General features: G+C 48.0%; 1 protein-coding gene across 1 annotated transcript in view; it reads right to left on the reverse strand.

Moving 5' to 3' along the window:
* LOC144769176 (uncharacterized) overlaps positions 1-17,446 on the reverse strand; it is a 604,739-nt gene that overhangs the window by 161,547 nt on the left and 425,746 nt on the right. The window lies entirely within an intron of this gene.

Here is a 17,446-nt window from a genome sequence, read left to right on the forward strand (position 1 = left end):
GGTGGTGCAACAGGACGTTCAGAAAAAGAAAGAGTGGTAAACCAGAAGGACACAGCTCCTGAATGGGTGTATCTGAAGAATATCACACTGGATGAAAGAGGCTGAACAGAAAGGTCTTAGATTTTTGTTTGGAGAGTGACATGAGCAACTGTGATGTAAAATCACAAATGAATTATAAAATGATCAATGCTAAATAAGTGTCCTGATGAAGAAGTGAGCTGTTACTGTGCATTTTTAGAAGACTGATTTTTTCATTTTAGAACTGTTGCTTTTGACAGGTCTAAACTATTCAATTTATTTGAAATGTATTTGCATACGTTGCTATTTTAACTCTTGAAAATTGCATTGATATTGAAAGACTATTTTATAAGGGCTAGAGAAAATGCCTTCATTAAAAAATAGAATTTATATGGCATTCCAAATATTTTTATAATTTTTATTTTGGCTGCACTTAGTGGTGTGTGAATGTATACATACCTTACTGCTGGGTATCTTCTAAACACTTCTTGAAGTTCAATAATTATGAATAGTGCCAAGAATCATACGTTAGAACAGTTCTTATGCAAAATTCAATGAAAACATTTACATATATTGTTATATATGTACTTATTTACTTACTTCTGTTTCAGAGGGTGAACCTTAGTTTTAGTTACTGGTAACCTATGAACTGTCCTGTTATGTTATTAAGTCATCAGTCATGCATCAGAATTATTTAGAAGAGGGAAATATAGATCTATACTGTCTCAATAGATCCCTTCCCTAATATTATAAGATTTGAAATGTCTGCAATATTTTAGAATGACTTTATAGTTTTATATTACTAACTCTGGAAAAACTAACACCTGGCATATTTACTATTCCACTGCAACTCGTCATTGCCCCCAAACCCCTGAATAGGCCCCCACGAGCACCATGAGACTTGTGCTGGTGATATTTAACTGTGCCTGCTGTTGTGGTCATACCGGGCTGCTCGTGACCACACCCCCATACCACCAAACTTACAGCTGGGGGTGAGCAAGGCAGGCTGATGGTGGGAACCTGGCGACCCCCTGTTGGAGCAGTGACAAACTAGCATCGTGGCTCATGCATCCACTACTCACTGATCTGATGTGCCCTAAGGCAGGCACTTGCCCTGAATGGGCCGGACAAGGAGGACGGCTAGATCTCAGGCTTGTACGGCAACAATGACTCTGATGGATCACTCTTAAGCTCCCAAAAAGGAGCAAATGCCCAGTTAACCTGATTTGAATAAATCACCAATGAGTATGAGTATGAAAAAGGCTTTATTTCGATAAAAGTTATCTTAAAAGCATGAACATAAAATCAGCACTTTGGGGTAACAACTCAATTCATCAATGTTAGCACCCTAGTTACAGCTTTTTGTAGTTTCTTGAGAAGATATGCATTTTCACAACAAAATTGGTCACATTTAAGAATGAATCAAATCTATTTAAGCTATTTACACAAATAAATAAAATCTTAGATTAAATGATTTCTCTCAGCCTTTTGCATCTGATCAACCAGGCCCATCTCAGAAACTTTGCCATTCCGCAAACATACAACAATCGAGTGTCAGATTTTAAAATGCGCAGCGCTACAGAGTGATCTCTTGTACCCATTTCTCTGCACAATGGCTTAAGCCAGTAACTCCTGGGTGCTTTGTATACCGGACAGGCAAACAAAATGTGTGCGATCGACTCTACCCTTGAGTCGCAATTGGGGCAAGAAAGACATGTTTGGAGAGGGGCTTTCCAGCGGGCAGTGAATTCCCGTATTGGCAATGTACCAATCCTAAATTTAAAATACAACGCTCTATCGGCTGACTTTTGGATCATATCAAGATAAGGCTCACCAACTGTTTCATCCTTGATCCTCAAAAAATCGTTAGTTATTCTTCCTAATTTGGGATCAGAGTTACGTTTATTGGATACCCAGCTCCAATAAAGTTTCTTTAATACTGCCTTCGGTGGAGCTGATTTTCTTTCCCATGCCTCGCAGAGGCCCAAATCACATAGGAGGGATTTGACATCTTTGAGCCATTTAATTTTGTGCCATCCCGACATAGACATCACTTCCGACAGACCTTCAGCATACTTCGCTAACTCCGGCGCTCACCATAACCGAGCCCATAGTAAAAGTGGTGGGAGTTTAGCCAGGTCATTTATCGAGTGGCAACCCAGATCCAATAGCAGGGGGACCATAGGGGTACTCTGTGGTAGTGCCATTAAATCTTTTAAAAATCTGTTTTCAGATTTCAGATTAGATTACCTGATCCCCAGAGTTCGGCTCCATATAGGGCCGAACTTACACCTCTAGCCTTATAAATATCAATTGCTGGGCCGATGGGTCTAGTTGAGGAAGAGCGCTGCTCCTTGAGGATAGCCCCCACTACCCTTTTGTGGCCTAGGAGCATTTTCTGGATATGAGGGTTCCACTTCATTGAATCTGAAAGACATATTCCCAGATAATCGAAGACCATAACTCTTTCTAGCGATACTGAGTTCAAAACTGGGGGCCTACCAAGTTTTTTTGGCGCATTCAGCACCAAATACTTGGTATTGTCTGTATTTATCACAAGCCCTTTCAGGGTGCAGAAAGTCGGGAAGCTATCTAGGAGGTTCTGAAGGCCAACCGGGGACTTTGAAATAAGGAGGGTATCATCGGCGAACAGGAGGGTTGGAATTCGCTCGCCCGCCAGGGATGGTGCATCGGATGGACTTTTCAGCAAGTGCTCCACCACGCCGTTCACATAAAGTGAGAACAGAGTGGGAGCAAGAACACATCCCTGGCGGACACCCCTGTTCACCGGAATTCTGCTGGTGTTCTGCCCCTGGGGACCCCACCTCACTTGAGCAAAATTACCATCGTGAAGCCTCACTAATAGTGACAGGATGTACGATGGTAACCCCATATCGGACAACACTTCCCATAAGCGTTCACGAGGCACCAGGTCAAAGGCAGTCTTTAGATCGATGAATGCGAGGTAAAGACTGCCTTTCCCTATCTGGACCACTTTCCTGTAAATGAGTAACAACCTGAAGGCCTGCTCTATTGTCCCAGTTCCAGATCTGAAACCTGCTTGGTAATCCGATAGGACTTTGTTTTCCTCTGCCCAATGCAATATTCTTACAAGTATCACCTTCCCGACCACCTTCTGGGTGGAATCGATGAGGCTTATTGGTCGATAATTGGCAGGGTCGCCCCTATCTCCCTTTTTGAAGATCGGGACGACCTCTGCCCCCTTCCAAGACTCAGGAATAGGAGCCCCATTATCAATGGCATTTAATAAGCTAGAAATAAGCTTTGCCCATTTTAGGGAGTCAGAGCGAAGAAGGTCACCGGGAATGCCATCGGACCCTGCTGCTTTTTGTGGCACGATACACTTGACCGCGTTTTCAACTTCCTTAACGGTGAATGGGAAGCTATTTGGGTCCCCCGGGAATTGGCAAAGGGCTAAAGGGGAAAGGCTCATTTTGGCCACCATGCAGACAAGAGTACAATTTAAAGAAGCGGTCAAACCATGTTTGTCATACTATGTTACAAGTTATCATATCATGGCCTGGTCTATTCTTAGTTCTTATTATGTTCCAGAAGCGGCCTGCGTCTTTCCCAAGGCTAGCCTCTTTAAGTGATCGCCAGTACTGGTCTTCCCACTCCTTTTTTGCTTCCACCACAGTCTGCTTATATTCTTTCCTAGCCAACTGAATACACCCTTGGGACTTGCTCTTTACAACCTTTATTAGTGCGGATTTCATATGGCGACATTTAGTGGTGTACCATCCCTCTATATACTTAGATCTATGTGGATCTCTCAGTGTGGCACCTTTGGTTTGGACAAGAAATAAGTTACCCAAGGCTTCAATGCACTCCTGAAAAATGACTGAAACCCTAGGTAAGCCGCATTGATCAGCAGGGGTTGGGTATAACTTAGACAGTGCAGCTAGCAGAATAGACCCGATATTCTCAATTTTCCCCTCGTCCAAAGCAACTTTGCACCATCTCAGGCGCCTACCACAATTAGAGGGGCGCACTTCTAGAGTTGACATTGATGCCGGTGGTAAAACAGAACCGTGCACACATGACCACAAGGGATGCAGGCTCAGGGAAAGAAGATTGTGATCACTATCCGTAGTTGGAAGTACGTCCATGTCCTGCATAAAACTCCATAATTTAAAATCAAGGAGAATATAATCAATCCTTGTGGAATAATTTACCCTGTTATACGGGTGTGCCCCGGTCGGATCTGAAAGGGTTCTACCGTTAGCTGCTCTTAGGCCAAATTCCATTACAAGCGTGTTCATCTGTATAGCCCCTTGTGACCCCTCCTGATATCGTCCTCAGCAGTATCTAGAATGTCATCTGCGGCAAGGGGCTCAAATGAGCAATTGAAGTCCCCTGCAACGAGGACATGTGCGCTCTGGCAGCACCGCCTGAGTTCTTCTTCCAAAAGTGCAACTGTAGGAGATGGAGTGCAACCCTTTGTACCACGGGCATATATATTAAATATCTCCATGGTTCTCCCTCTCCGTTCACCACTAACTGAAATCCTTAGAATGTCTGTCGAGTTGCATTGTATTAGTTTAGAGCTGCATCCCAACGAAATGCTTACCCAGACTAGCAACCCACCTGAGGGGCGACCTTTCCCTGTACGGGAGGGTATTGCTGGTAGAAAAAAGGTGGTGTAACCCACTTTGTAGTGGGGCTCTAGACTCCATGTCTCCTGGAAAATACAGATTTTATAAGACTCAACCAGGGCATTCCAATCAGGCAAGTCTAATTTCCTGGAGATGCCCGCTATGTTCCAAGACAATATCTTTATAGGAGGATCAACCACAACTACACTTTCAGGTATGTATGATGGCGCTAAAGGAGGGGTGACTCCTGCCCCACTGGGGTCTACTGCCTGGTGTGGCAGGGTGACTACCCGTGAGCTAACAGTATTTCCCATCCCAGAGGGTTGGGTTAGGACGATCAAGCTCCTTTCCTGATCTTCTACACCAGAACCTTGGATGCCACTTAGTTTAGTTCTGGTAGTAATCCCCTGCAGTTTTATCTCTCTCTCGATGTTCCCACAGTTACTGTGGGAAATAAAGGGGCCAGGAACTGGACTTAAGTTAGAGCTATCAATGTTACTACTAGGAGCACAATCAGTGTCTCCAGGAATCCATTGTTTCTTGGCAGACACCCTACTGCCAATTGCCAAAGACCCCACCACGTTATTGGATGTCAAAATGAGGGGACAATGGTCCCCTTGTCAATATCTGTAATCCAAACCATATGGCAGAAGACTTCTGTTTGAAGCGGGTGCTGTGGCCCACATGCATCAAGCATTTTTGTAGTCGCAAACGGTGTGATTCCTTAAAATCGGCCGTTTGCGAATGCAAAAGTGCTTTTTGGGATGCATGAAGCAATTTTAGAATTCGTAACATGTGTGCGAATTCTAAAATTGCGGGTGCTTTTAAGAAGTCGCAGATGTGCGATTTCTTAAAAGCAATGCATCATTTTTTTAAAAAGTGAAAATTCGCAAATAGGGTGCCAAATTTACCGAGTGGTTGAACCACTCGGTAAATTTGGAAAAAGTGTGTAAAATGTTGAAAATGTTTTTTTTCCAACATTCATGTTACGGACACACATGTCCTTAGGACATGTGTGTGTGCAACATGATGCGAAAAATACATTTCAGGGGTGCATGGGGGGGTCCTTTGGACCCCCCCCTGCACCCATGAAATTTTCTAAGTGCCACTCGCAATTTCCATTGACTCCTATGGGCCTTTTGGCCCATAGGAATCAATGGGAATTGCGAAAATTAAGTTAAGAAATCGGTATTTCTTTGGGATTCGGTAAAAATTGCAATTTTTACCGAATCTTAAAAGAATACCGAAAATATTGATGCATATCATTTTGCATTTCTTAATTTGCGATTCCTTATTTTTCGCAAATTAAGAAATGCAAAAAGACACAATGATGCATGTGGGCCTGTGTGTGTAGAGTGGTTAGTGAGAATGGACCCACTTTGAGCCCCCCCCCCCAATGGGAAATAGGGATTCTGAGTACACTGGGGATCTGCGAATTGTTGGTGGAAGTAGCGCAAGTCATAAGTGCCAATTCCACTACAATTATAGTCTGTCTGTTGGTTACAAATGAACCTCGAGACACGAGGATCCCTGAAATTTACAAGGATGCAGTCCCCAGGGGTATCCTTAATCCTACTACCGACCCAATGTACCCTCCTAACAAAAAGAACCTGGCCATCAAACTGAGTTGGAAGTGGCCTGTTCCTATTCAGCCAATAGGTGGTTTTGTTTTATAATTCATGATAAGATTCATGTTTCCCAGACTTTAGCTGTGGTACTCCTGTTAACACCACTACACAAGGCTGACATTCGGGCGGTAAGCTAATATGATTCAAATTCTGGCTATCTGATGTTACTATCCCAGATTTTACATTTAAAGTAAGATGACCACTAGGATGCCCAATTTTTTTGCTTGGGCTGCTATCTTTTTCCCGGTCATGTACGGAGGAGCCATGCATAGGTTCTTTTACCCCTTTGGTTGTAGTTGAGTTTGTTGATTTCTTTCCAGATGTAAAACTAGTGATTGAGTTGTCTGTTGCTGTACAATCCTTGCCGGGTGGGACCCCAGAAACTACGGCAATGTTGGTTGAATCTAAGTCGGGTATGGAAGTAAGGTCTACCAGAGGTTTTTGTATGTGAACACAGTCGTCTTGTTTAGTTCTCGACTGCAATTTGATTAATGTTTTAAGTGAGAAGAAGTTGTCAAGGGTGGCTTGCTCAAATCGGTCCAACCTCTCCAACAATACCTTTACCCTCTCTAATATAGGAAGAATCAATGATTTTGCAATTTGTTCTATTTGAGCGATAAGAGGGGTCTGAGATGTAGTGCCTGCGGCAGTGAATGGTTTAGGACAAGAAGTTGCCAAAGCCAGTAGACTACCCGGGGCAGAACTACCAGCAGGTAGTTCAGTAGCTGGTGAGAGGGGTAATGATTCTAGTGGCCCCCTCTGCCCAATTTTCTTCCCTATTGCGTTTTGGTTCTTAGATTTAAACTTTTTGGAAAATAATGGATGCCCCCCCTTCCGGCCGCTCGGAGCTCTTTTTCTTTTGTGGGTACCTATTCTGGGCCCAAGAGAGTGTGTAGACATTGGGTGTGTTGAAATGCCCTGGGATGGCAAAATACGTGTAATGGGCGTATATTCCGTATTTGAGAGTACCCCCTGCGATGGAATTAAAGAGTCTGGCTGTGATGTGCAACTTTGTGTAATGGGCCTCTCTATGTCCACCTCTAAGCTCGGTGATGCATTAACCAGCTGAGTGCCTTTAGTATGTTCCTGAATATTAACTGGAGAAAGAGCCAAAGATAGTGGCCCCAATGAGGAACGTTTACGATATAATGGTTCAGTGGAAAGGCGCCGCTCAGTGATTGCAATTTCTCTCTCGAGGACTGAATATGCACGGGTGATAAACTGGTCTAACGTGCCACTCACGCAACCCCCCCCCCTAGCCTTTCCTGAGCGCGTGGACATTGACATTGAAAGAAAGTTTAAGCCAAGTTAATAAAACAAAGCACTATATTACATCAAGTAGTTAAATGTCCATACACCTTTATAAAGTACCTTATATAGTCCAGGTCAATGGGTTGGAGTTAGGGGGGTGGCCCTGCCAGGCCTCTTTCGGCCTCGGACAGCCGTAGACGGCCCGCCCTTTGCCCAGGCGACACGGGGGCTGCGCTTGATTTTATGCGCCTCCAGGCGCGATGGTGACGATGACAACTTCCGCCGCTGGGGAGGCTGGGAGTTGTGGTCCGGGGTCCCCCTCCACACTGTGGCCGCGATGAGGTGGTGACTGCGGCGGCGGGAGGGAGACGGCTAGCGGGTGCAGCGGCGGAAAAGGGAGAAACAGCAAGGTGTGAATGCCCAGAGTAAAAGTAGCAGCAAGGTAAGGGAATCCAAGAAGTGTCACCAATGGACCAAGACAAGTTATACCCTATTGTGTAAGCCATCACAGACAGTCACTCTGCCCGAAAGCAAAAAGTAGATGCAGTGGTACTATATATGGTTATAATGCGGGAGAATCAATGCAAGGTATCTGAAAAAGTACAAACCAACAGCACACTTCTTCAAACCCTCCACCAACTGACCATGGATCACACCAAGATTCTGCCAGACCTCTCAGATTGAGTGCAACATCTAGAAGGCAGAGCTGAGGATGCAGAAGGGAGAGCGTGTCGCAATAATTTTAGAATTGCTGGCCTTCCAGAGGGACTTGAGGGACGTGATCCCACAAAGTACACCAAAACCTAGCTCCCATGGTACCCACCAGGAACCGCCACTCGGCAGGGCACCACCACCCATACTGGTGTACATTCTCAACTTTAGGGACACTCTGCTGACCGCTACACGAAGTGCAGGCCAGTTGCAAGTTCAGAACACTAATATAATGATATTTCCAGATTACAAATTAGCAGTGAAACACAAATGTTTCTCCTTTCTCCAGGTGAATAAGAAGCTGAGGGAGTTGGGACTCAAACATGCACTTTTAATCCTGCAAAACTGGGGGAGGAGCCTAGCTCGCGGCCGCGATGGTCGCCCTTTAGCTCGGCTCCCGCAGCCCTCCGTCCTGATTGCTTATCCTGTCTTCTATCCTGTCCGGGGACGACACATTTTTGGGGCATTGGAAACATAACGGCTTGTTTGTACTCACCATCCGACCCCGGGGTCTCGGCGTGCAGTGGCTCCGGAGTTGTGGCCTCTGAGAGAGCGGGGCCTCTGCGGGACTTGGACCGGGACCTGGCCGGTGGGATCCGACGGCTCTCGGCCCCGGCCGAGAGCGAGAACCAGTGTTGGGAGCCGATGTGCGAAGATCCCGGCGATCCTGACCCGGGCCTGCCCGGGTGGCCGCACGGCCGACGTGGGTGAGAGGCCCGGGGACCTGAGTCTGTGAAGGGGTCTCTCCCCGCCGCTGCTTTGTCCGACGGCCCTGGTCCTCGGGGCCCGGACTCCGCTTGATTGGGGCACCGGTGCTGGTGCTGGCGGAGACCCGTCTTGGGCGGATATCCTTTTGGCATCAAGGCCGCCCTTGCCGGGACCCCCGGAGCTTGTAAAGTCCTACATTTGAGAACTGTTCTTTCCGGGGGTCTTGGTGAGCGGCGATTGGGCTGATTCACGAAATGGCGGCCGACCCTCTGAAACGAGAATCACCCTGTGGCGGCGGGCCCGTGTTGCCTATTGGTGTGGGGAGCGGATCTGGTGGACGTGAGCCGACGGTCAGAGATATCCTGGAAGCCCTGAGATCCCTACACGCCTCTCTGGCCCTGGACGTCTCGGTGGGGACGCCACGATCTGCCGCCATTTTGGGCGGCCATTTCATCTTGTCGCCCTCTTGTTTCGAAGACTTCATTGCCTCACCCCCCTCGATTGACTTGAGTGTCTCCGCCACTGATCGAAGATCGTGTAGTGTGTCGGTGACTTTGGGGCTCCCTGCTTTTCAAGATTCGGACCCCGGGTACTTGGATGCTGTACTGCGACCCTGTTCGACATTGTTGCCTGACAATATTGATGAACTGCCTCCTGTGCCTGCTTCGATGACTTTGCCTGTGTCTATAATTGGGGCCACCTCGCCCGCTCCAGTGGCGCAACTGAACTCCTGTTTTTCATTGCTCGTGCTGCGATATTTGATGCATCGATACTTTCTGTTTGGACTATTGCTCCCTTGTGGATCTGTCTACCCCCCAAGTAACTATGCTAGTCACCATCCCACTCGATTATATGCTGATTTCGTATTTAGTATGTGGTTTTCCATTGCCATGTGGTGGGTGGGGTTTGTCGCTCGAAAGGGTTGGGGGTGAAATGTACGACTTCCGTTTGATTCCCGGTATACGATTTCGTAGCATAATTGTTTTTAATCGTAGAAAGGTGGGAGGTCCCCTTCTCCTACTGTTTTGTGGCGCGTGATGGGGTGTCGTCCTCGTCTGTTTTTGACTGTGCTTGTCTGGTTGGGCGGGGGGCTGCGGCCGCCTGTTCGGATATTATGGTTATTCTGCTCCTCCCTCCTGTCTTTTTTTCTCCGCTTTTCTTGCCTTTTTGTCTCTTTCTTCTTTCTTACTTCTCGCTATATTTCGGGTTCTGGTTTAGGGCGACAGGCACGCTGTTTGAAGGGTGGGCCATAGCCTTCTACAGGGGTGCAGGGTGGGAAGGGTGGGTTGGGCTCTATTTTTTGTTTGTCTTCTGGTTCTATGGCCCTTTTGTATCTCTTTTTCGTGAGGCCGCGTCTGTCCCGACCTCCTATGGTGTGTTTCGGGTGGGGGGTGTGGCGTTGTTAATCCTCCTGCTCTGTTCCAGCTGTCTTTCTCCCCGATCGCCATACCCCCACTTGGGCCGCTACTCCTTTTGTCTCCTGTCTTCCCGCCACGGGGGGCCTGTATCGGCGTGTCTTCTTCCTTTCGTTTTTCTTATTTTATTTTTCTTGTTTTATTTTGTCTTCCCTCCATTTTCCTTTCCCTTCCTCTTCCCCTTCCCCACTTCGTCCCCCCCCCTTTGTTTTTCCTTCCTGTGTCCCAGAGGTTATTATGACGGGCTGGTTTTGATGCATTGTTTTTCCGATCCCTCTGTTCTGGCTTGGTAGTGTCTTGGGTGGCGGGCATGTTACGAGGATAATGCTCAGGGGCTGATTGTGTCTCACGTATCCTGATTTTCTTGACTGCATTGTGTTGTCCCCCCGATACTTTGCCCCCATGCCCCCTTATTAATGTTGAGGTGGGTTTGGGATATCGGATGCCTCCGTATTGAAAGTGAGCCTGTCATGTGTCTTCTCCCCATATTATAAAATTAAGCCTTATTTACTCCTGTGTTTTAGCCCTTTGGTTTCTGTACTCTTTTCCCCTTCTGTGATTGTACGGCCTCTGCTTTGTATTGATTGATTATGTAATATTTGCCTGGTGACTCCTGATTATTTTGCACATTGCGGCCGGCCGGCTTGGTTGTAGGCCTCGACTTGTCTCACCTTTTGATGTCAATAAAGGTTTTAAAAAAAAAATCCTGCAAAACTGTGGATTGCTGCTGAACTGGACTTACATTTCTCCACTGGACCAGAACATGCCTGCAAATAGAAAGAGAGATGTCAGGTGCAATTCTGCACGCATAACGCGGGCAGACCTCCATGCACTGCCAAAGTCAGAGCACACGAGAGCAAATGGAAAATCATCAACTGGACAACACCAATGCAGAGACACTTAGCCGATTCCTGTGGACCAGAGAGCGGCACTGGAGGCTAATGCCCCCATCACCGGGGGCTGCTGTTCCCCTACATGCTTGACTGTTAATTCTACCTCTTCCTCTGGAGGGACTCCGATAACTGACCACGATAACCTCTATTGGTTGTCACTCCTTCATGTGGTCACACTGCAACCAGCTGAGGGCCTTGTATAGTTTCTTGTATAGCGACGCTCTTGTCACTGGAACAATAAACCTCTATACCTTGAGTCACAGCGGCGGCACGGATTACCGGCCACACGGCCCGGGGCTGTCTCGTCTGCAGCCTCCTTGCCCACAGTGGCGCCATGCCCTGATTGGTTTTCAGAGCGGACGGAAACAAAGGAGAGTTGCTGAGGGGTGAGGTGCGAATCGTCAGTACTTTGGCTGGGGCACAGTTTGGACATAGTCCACCAAGCAGGTTTACACACGGTCTAAATTTCCAGCTAGCTGGCCCGCTTCCACAGAACTTCTCAACCACTACATGCACTTCACAGCTGTGAGTGGGCACCCTGGCCTGTTGCACTTCCTCAGTTTCATGAACAAATAGTTGGGGGAGTCTGTCCTAAGGGGGGTGGGAAGAGGTTTCTTTGGTTGCTTAGTTACAGTTTGTTTGTCTGTATCTCTCAGGACACTAACAATAGGAAGCGGTGGCAGAGTAGGAGGAGGGGACGTGAGACTAACACGGACAGATTTTCGACTTGGCAATGACACCACCATATCATATCTGGTGTGCTATAAGTTTATCACCTGGAATGAATATTAGAGTTCTCCAAGCCCCATTAAGCACTACAAAGGGCCTGATTTAGATCTTGGCGGATATCCCATCCAACAAATTGTAAATCTCATTAATTCGTATGGGATTTATATTTCAATGGACGGGATATCAGCCACTGTTGTTGAGGAGTACCCAATCCACCAAGATTGAAATCAGACCCAAAGTCTAGTCTTCTCTGCCGTGATGGGGCGCACAGATAGTGTTTTTGCAGGTGAACCACCTTATGTGTATAGAGTGCACCCTCTGTACACGTAAGGTAGGTCAGCTGCAAAAACACTACCTGTGCGCCTCATCACATCAGGGAAGACTAGACTTTGGGCCTGATTTCGATCTTGGCAGATGGGATACTCTGCCAAACTACAGTGCCGATGGGGGTCAAGTATATGCCACTAGATACTCCACTTATGCCAGACGGTCTCTGATATGGGTGAGATTGGAGGACGTGTTGGATGTTGAGGACACCCATTTAGATCAGGAAGGTCGATATAGATTGCTCTACGGTAAACTAGATGGGATGTCCCTGGTATTGGGTAGCATTTATGCCTCAAATGCTGACAAGAGAAAATTCTGGATCTCCCTCAACAGGGAAACTGGTTAAATGGCCTGATATCCCTTGGATCTTAGGGGAATATTTTAACAATGTCCTCGATGTGACCCTAGATAACTCTATACAACCTCTTCCACAAGCTGTACCAGCACAGCAGGCCACGAAGTTATGCAGATGGCTAGCAAGATGGGCACTGGTGGACGGCTGGCGCATGCTTCACCCAAATAAGCATGAATATTACTTCTACTCACAGTGCACACCTTCAATAGGTTAGGTTGCATTGTCTACACCACAGAGATATTAGCCCTGTTCCAAACATGGAGCATCAACCAAAAACTGTCTCCGATTGCAATCTGGTAGTGACCACATCAAGTTGGGATAGGCTCCTTTCCCCTCATCCATGAAGACTGCAATACTTCTCGATGGTCCCTTTTGACATGATATGGAAATGCATTTTGAGAAGTTGTTAAAAGATAATGAAGGTATGGCTTCTTCACTGTTAATTGAGTGGGAAGAGTTTGAGGTATGTGCCAGGGGTGTTGTGTAGTTCCCACTATTCTGTAGGACCTGCATGTCTGTTGGACAACATATGTTTTGGGTGAGGTGCCAAGTCTGATTCCGGGTACCCCCACAAGATATGTTGGCCTGGAGACCAGCTAGCACACAGTGCCAGCATAAGCCCCCCTAACCTTACCAGGGGAAAATGACTACTGGCAACCACTGAACCCGACAACTCTGACCCTTCAGGGATCATGGAAACAGATCAGAACCTTTTGCTCAGTCACTCGTGCTTACTTGCTCATAGAAATATACAGTGAAAAAACAGTGGGATGTTTTCAATATATTTATTGAACCAACGTTATTCTTGTATAGAATACATGTGCGGCGATAATCAGTAGACAAAAGCAGATTAAAGTGATTACAAGCACCATGAGCGTAAATAGTAGATACAGTTCTACCATGATGCTAAAACAGTGTATATATGCAGGCATATGGACAAGGCAGTAATCAGGTGTACTCCTACTATACAAGCCCTACTCTGCATGTACCTAGAGTGCGTGTAGATGTGAAGCCGAGAATCACCCCATGGGACGATCCAACCCCATTACCTAGCAGTAGAGAATGTAGTAGCCTGTCATGGTCACAAACTGTACACTCCCTCACAGAGATGTCAGACCTCTGGGGAAGTCTCAGCATGCAGAGACCCATGGTGTCAGCTGAAGTGACTCCTCTACTAATATTTTGGGATGCTCATTATTTATAATAAAAAGAAAACATCCTTGTGATGTGCGCATAGATTAGCGATGTTATGGATATGTAGAGAACCCTATCGTCCCGTGGATGAAGATAGAACGACATTTGTACATAGTGCGTCAAGAGGCCTTGTACATGGTATTCGAGGCATCGTGATAATGTTATGTGAAGCTAGCTGTGTTAACAAAGTAGTTGCAGAGAAACAAATCCAACATTGTCGCGCACACAAATATGTGCAAAAGTTCACTGTAGAAATGTTATTGTGCAAAATTACGATAATGTAAGAAAAAGGTGTAGCTCTGTACTAACCCAGGCACATACCAAGGGGCTTTGCAGCCAGACCACGACTGGGCCCCATAGATTCCCTACTAAATAACATACATAGACTTGAGTGTGAAATGCCTACAGTGGAGATAAGCTCCCCCACTGGTTGGCACCCGCAGAGCCGAGCTCTCAGAACTCTTGAAGCAGCATACCAAAGGTATGGAAAAGCTATGATGCCTGGATTATTCCATATACCTCGCTGAAACACATCAGGAAGGCTGACTATTAACACAAATGCTCAAACCCCTCCCCCTCTGATGCACACTGTGGCTATGTCCATCAGGGACTACTTGGAGAATCTGTGGATCAAGCTTGTAGATATTAACTCTGCAAGCTACCAATATTACTAAAGCTCCTATCAATGACCTGACCAAGATGCTAGAGAGGATTCCTTGTGGCAAGTTGTACTCCCTCATTTGAAGCCAAATCAACAGATGGCTCTGGAGGCCTCTATCACCGAACAGGAAGTCAAGGGAGTACTTTGTCACTTGGCAGCTAGGAAGATCATGGGCACAGATGGGATCACCTTTGAGTTCTTGCCCCAGTTGACACCTAAACTAGTGAAGCTCTATAACAGCACATTCGCTGTGAGAAGCGTACAACTTTTTACCAGTGAAGCCCTGGTCACCTCGGTTTTGAAACCTGACTGAAATGCCACTGACATGGGAGTTTATCGGCTACTCTCCATTCATAACTCTGTCTACAAAGTTCTCAGCAAGTAGCTGGCAACCAGAATGTTGATGGAACTCCCCTCCTCGATTCATGCAGACCAGTGTGGGTTTTTCCCAGGTTGCAGCACTTTTATGAACATTAGGAGGCTTTACTCAAGCTGGGGGCGTGGCCTGCAGCCAATGCGGACAGCCGCCGCCCAGTAAACAGATATCCTGATCCCCTAAAGCATGGGGGAGCTACATTTTGGTCCAGAGGGCACCTGATACTGGCGGCATTCATAAAGGAGCTTTGCACTGTGTTTGCAGCCGCTTCACAAGCCGAAATCGGTGAAATTCGTTCCTGCCTCGGAGACGGCAAGATGGCGCCCATCTCGGGATTGGCCTCCTAAGTCTGCGTTCTCCCATAAATGGAGGTCCTAGTGCCCGCAGGGGCGTTTGCGATTCACACCGGGGTCCCTAGCCACCCTACAGCTGAGCGGCGACCCCCGGTCTAGTAGCCGAAGGGCCGCGGCAAGAAGTGTGTGGAGCGGTGGAAGCCGCCGCAAAATGGCACCCATATCCCTGCGGCAGAGCCCTGGCCTCGATGCTGGCTGAATGCATTTACTTCACTAAAGCAGCCCGGTGAGGGGTATAAAAAGGCGACAAAACAGGAGGGCGCTGGTGACTGGGGTACCACCGAGCTGCCTGCACAGACTGTCCAGTAACTTGTAAATCGTTGAGAAGACGAGGAGACCTGGAGGCGGGTGACCGGGAGTGAGCCTGCGCGAGTGTGGGCCCTGCAACGGTGCAACTGGACACTGGGGACTGATGCCCATTAGCAGTAAGTGGCATCTTACCCCAGGGAGCCCCCGGCGAGTGTGGAATGCCTGAGCCACATGGCCTGACTATGGTGACTGTGGGATATGCCTGAATCCCTGCAGGGCCCGGATTGCATCAGGGGGTGGTGCAGTGTCTGCCCGGAGTAGTCGGGTGGCACGTTCCTGCATCGCCAGCGCTGATTCACCCGGCCATAACGGCGGAATCTGGGAATCCCAAGAGTGTGCACATCAGAGGGAGCCCTTACGAGGGGAGCCCTGCGGCGCTGGTGCATACCTTCTGTGGGGGGAGAGATCTCTGCTGCGACCTCCTACGGAGCCTCTTGAGTGCACGCTGCAGTGTGGGCAAGCTCTGCTGCCATTTACGACAACGTTTGGTGGTCCCCACACCCTGATTGCACCTTCAGCTCTGCTCTGCAAGTCTGGCAGACGCATAAGCGCTCTGTGGAGCCACCCTCTCTGGACATTGACCACTGGCATCTTGCTCCCGAGGTGAGGAGAGGCTGGAGCACCTTGTGCTAGTTGAACTGCCTGACAACGCTGATCCCCTAATGAGCTGCAATGACGGTGTCAAAATGGCGGGCAGATTGTGAAGGCCCTGTGGTAACTGGCGTATTAAATTATTGACTGCCTGCGGTGACCCCCACATGACAATCTCAGCAAGCAGCGAGGTTCGTTGCTGCTGGTGAAGTGCTGAGGCCAATTGCGGCAATTGTGGCCCTCTATCCTGCCAGGCGCAACGCTAGCAGGGCTGCCCGCAAGTTGGCGCTTACTTTCCAGTAAAGTCCCCGGCTCGTCACTTACCTGCCCAGTGCTCAGTGCTGATGGTGTTTTGCTTTGGGAGGCAGAGGCCCCTGTTGAGCCTCGTCGCAGCTGCATCCAGTATCTACCATGGGGCCCCATTGAAAGGCCTAGAACACACAAAACTCAGGCGTAAAATTTTACTTACTGGTGCGTTGATTAAACTGTATGCATCGGCTTGTCTGTCCTTACTTTGGCCAGTGCAGAGAAGACGCAGTGAGTGCCCAAGACTGACAGAAGCGGCCACTCGGCTGCGACTACTGACAGGGCCTGCGGACAACTAGCAGTAGTTATTTCAGTGAGAACATTCGGCTCACAACGGCTTAAGCCGAGGAGAACACTGAGTGCAGGTGTGACGTCACGCCTAGCACATGAATTCGGGAAGTGTGTGGCAGCGGGAGACCCGGCGGAACTGATGACACTCCAACGCACTTGCCGAGGCAGGCACTGAGGTTGTCTAGATGACGTGCTGGCACATAGCGACGTTGAGATGGGGAGAACCCAAAGGAAGAGGGGGTTCACAGTCTTAAGTGTGGACGCTCCGGGAACCCACTCTGATGAGGAAGATGACATGCCTGAGACCAACAGAGACCTGAACATCTGGAAACCCACGTGCCAATATCATGCAGGCAATAACAGCTTCCAGGGAAGCACTGGAAGGGAAAATGTACGCCATTGGTACAGATCTCAGCCTGCTAAAAGATGATCATCGCAAGCTTAAGGAGAGACTGTCCATCAATGAGAAAGAGATGTGTGGCCTGCCGGAATCTGTCCTAGAACTGTGTCGTTCCCACACTACCCTGGAAACAAAAGTAAAAACCCTGGAAATGAGAGCCGAGGACAGTGAAGGGAGATCACAACGGAACAACATCCGCATCATTGGAATACCGGAAAATAACAGAAGGGACAACATGGTCTGTTACTTGGAGGACTGGCTCCACTCTGAAGTGGCTCCCACAGGTCTGTCCCCTTACTAAGCCCTGGAGCGAG

The sequence above is a fragment of the Lissotriton helveticus genome, chromosome 7, assembly GCF_964261635.1.
Source record: "Lissotriton helveticus chromosome 7, aLisHel1.1, whole genome shotgun sequence".
NCBI classification, from domain to species: Eukaryota; Metazoa; Chordata; class Amphibia; order Caudata; family Salamandridae; genus Lissotriton; species Lissotriton helveticus.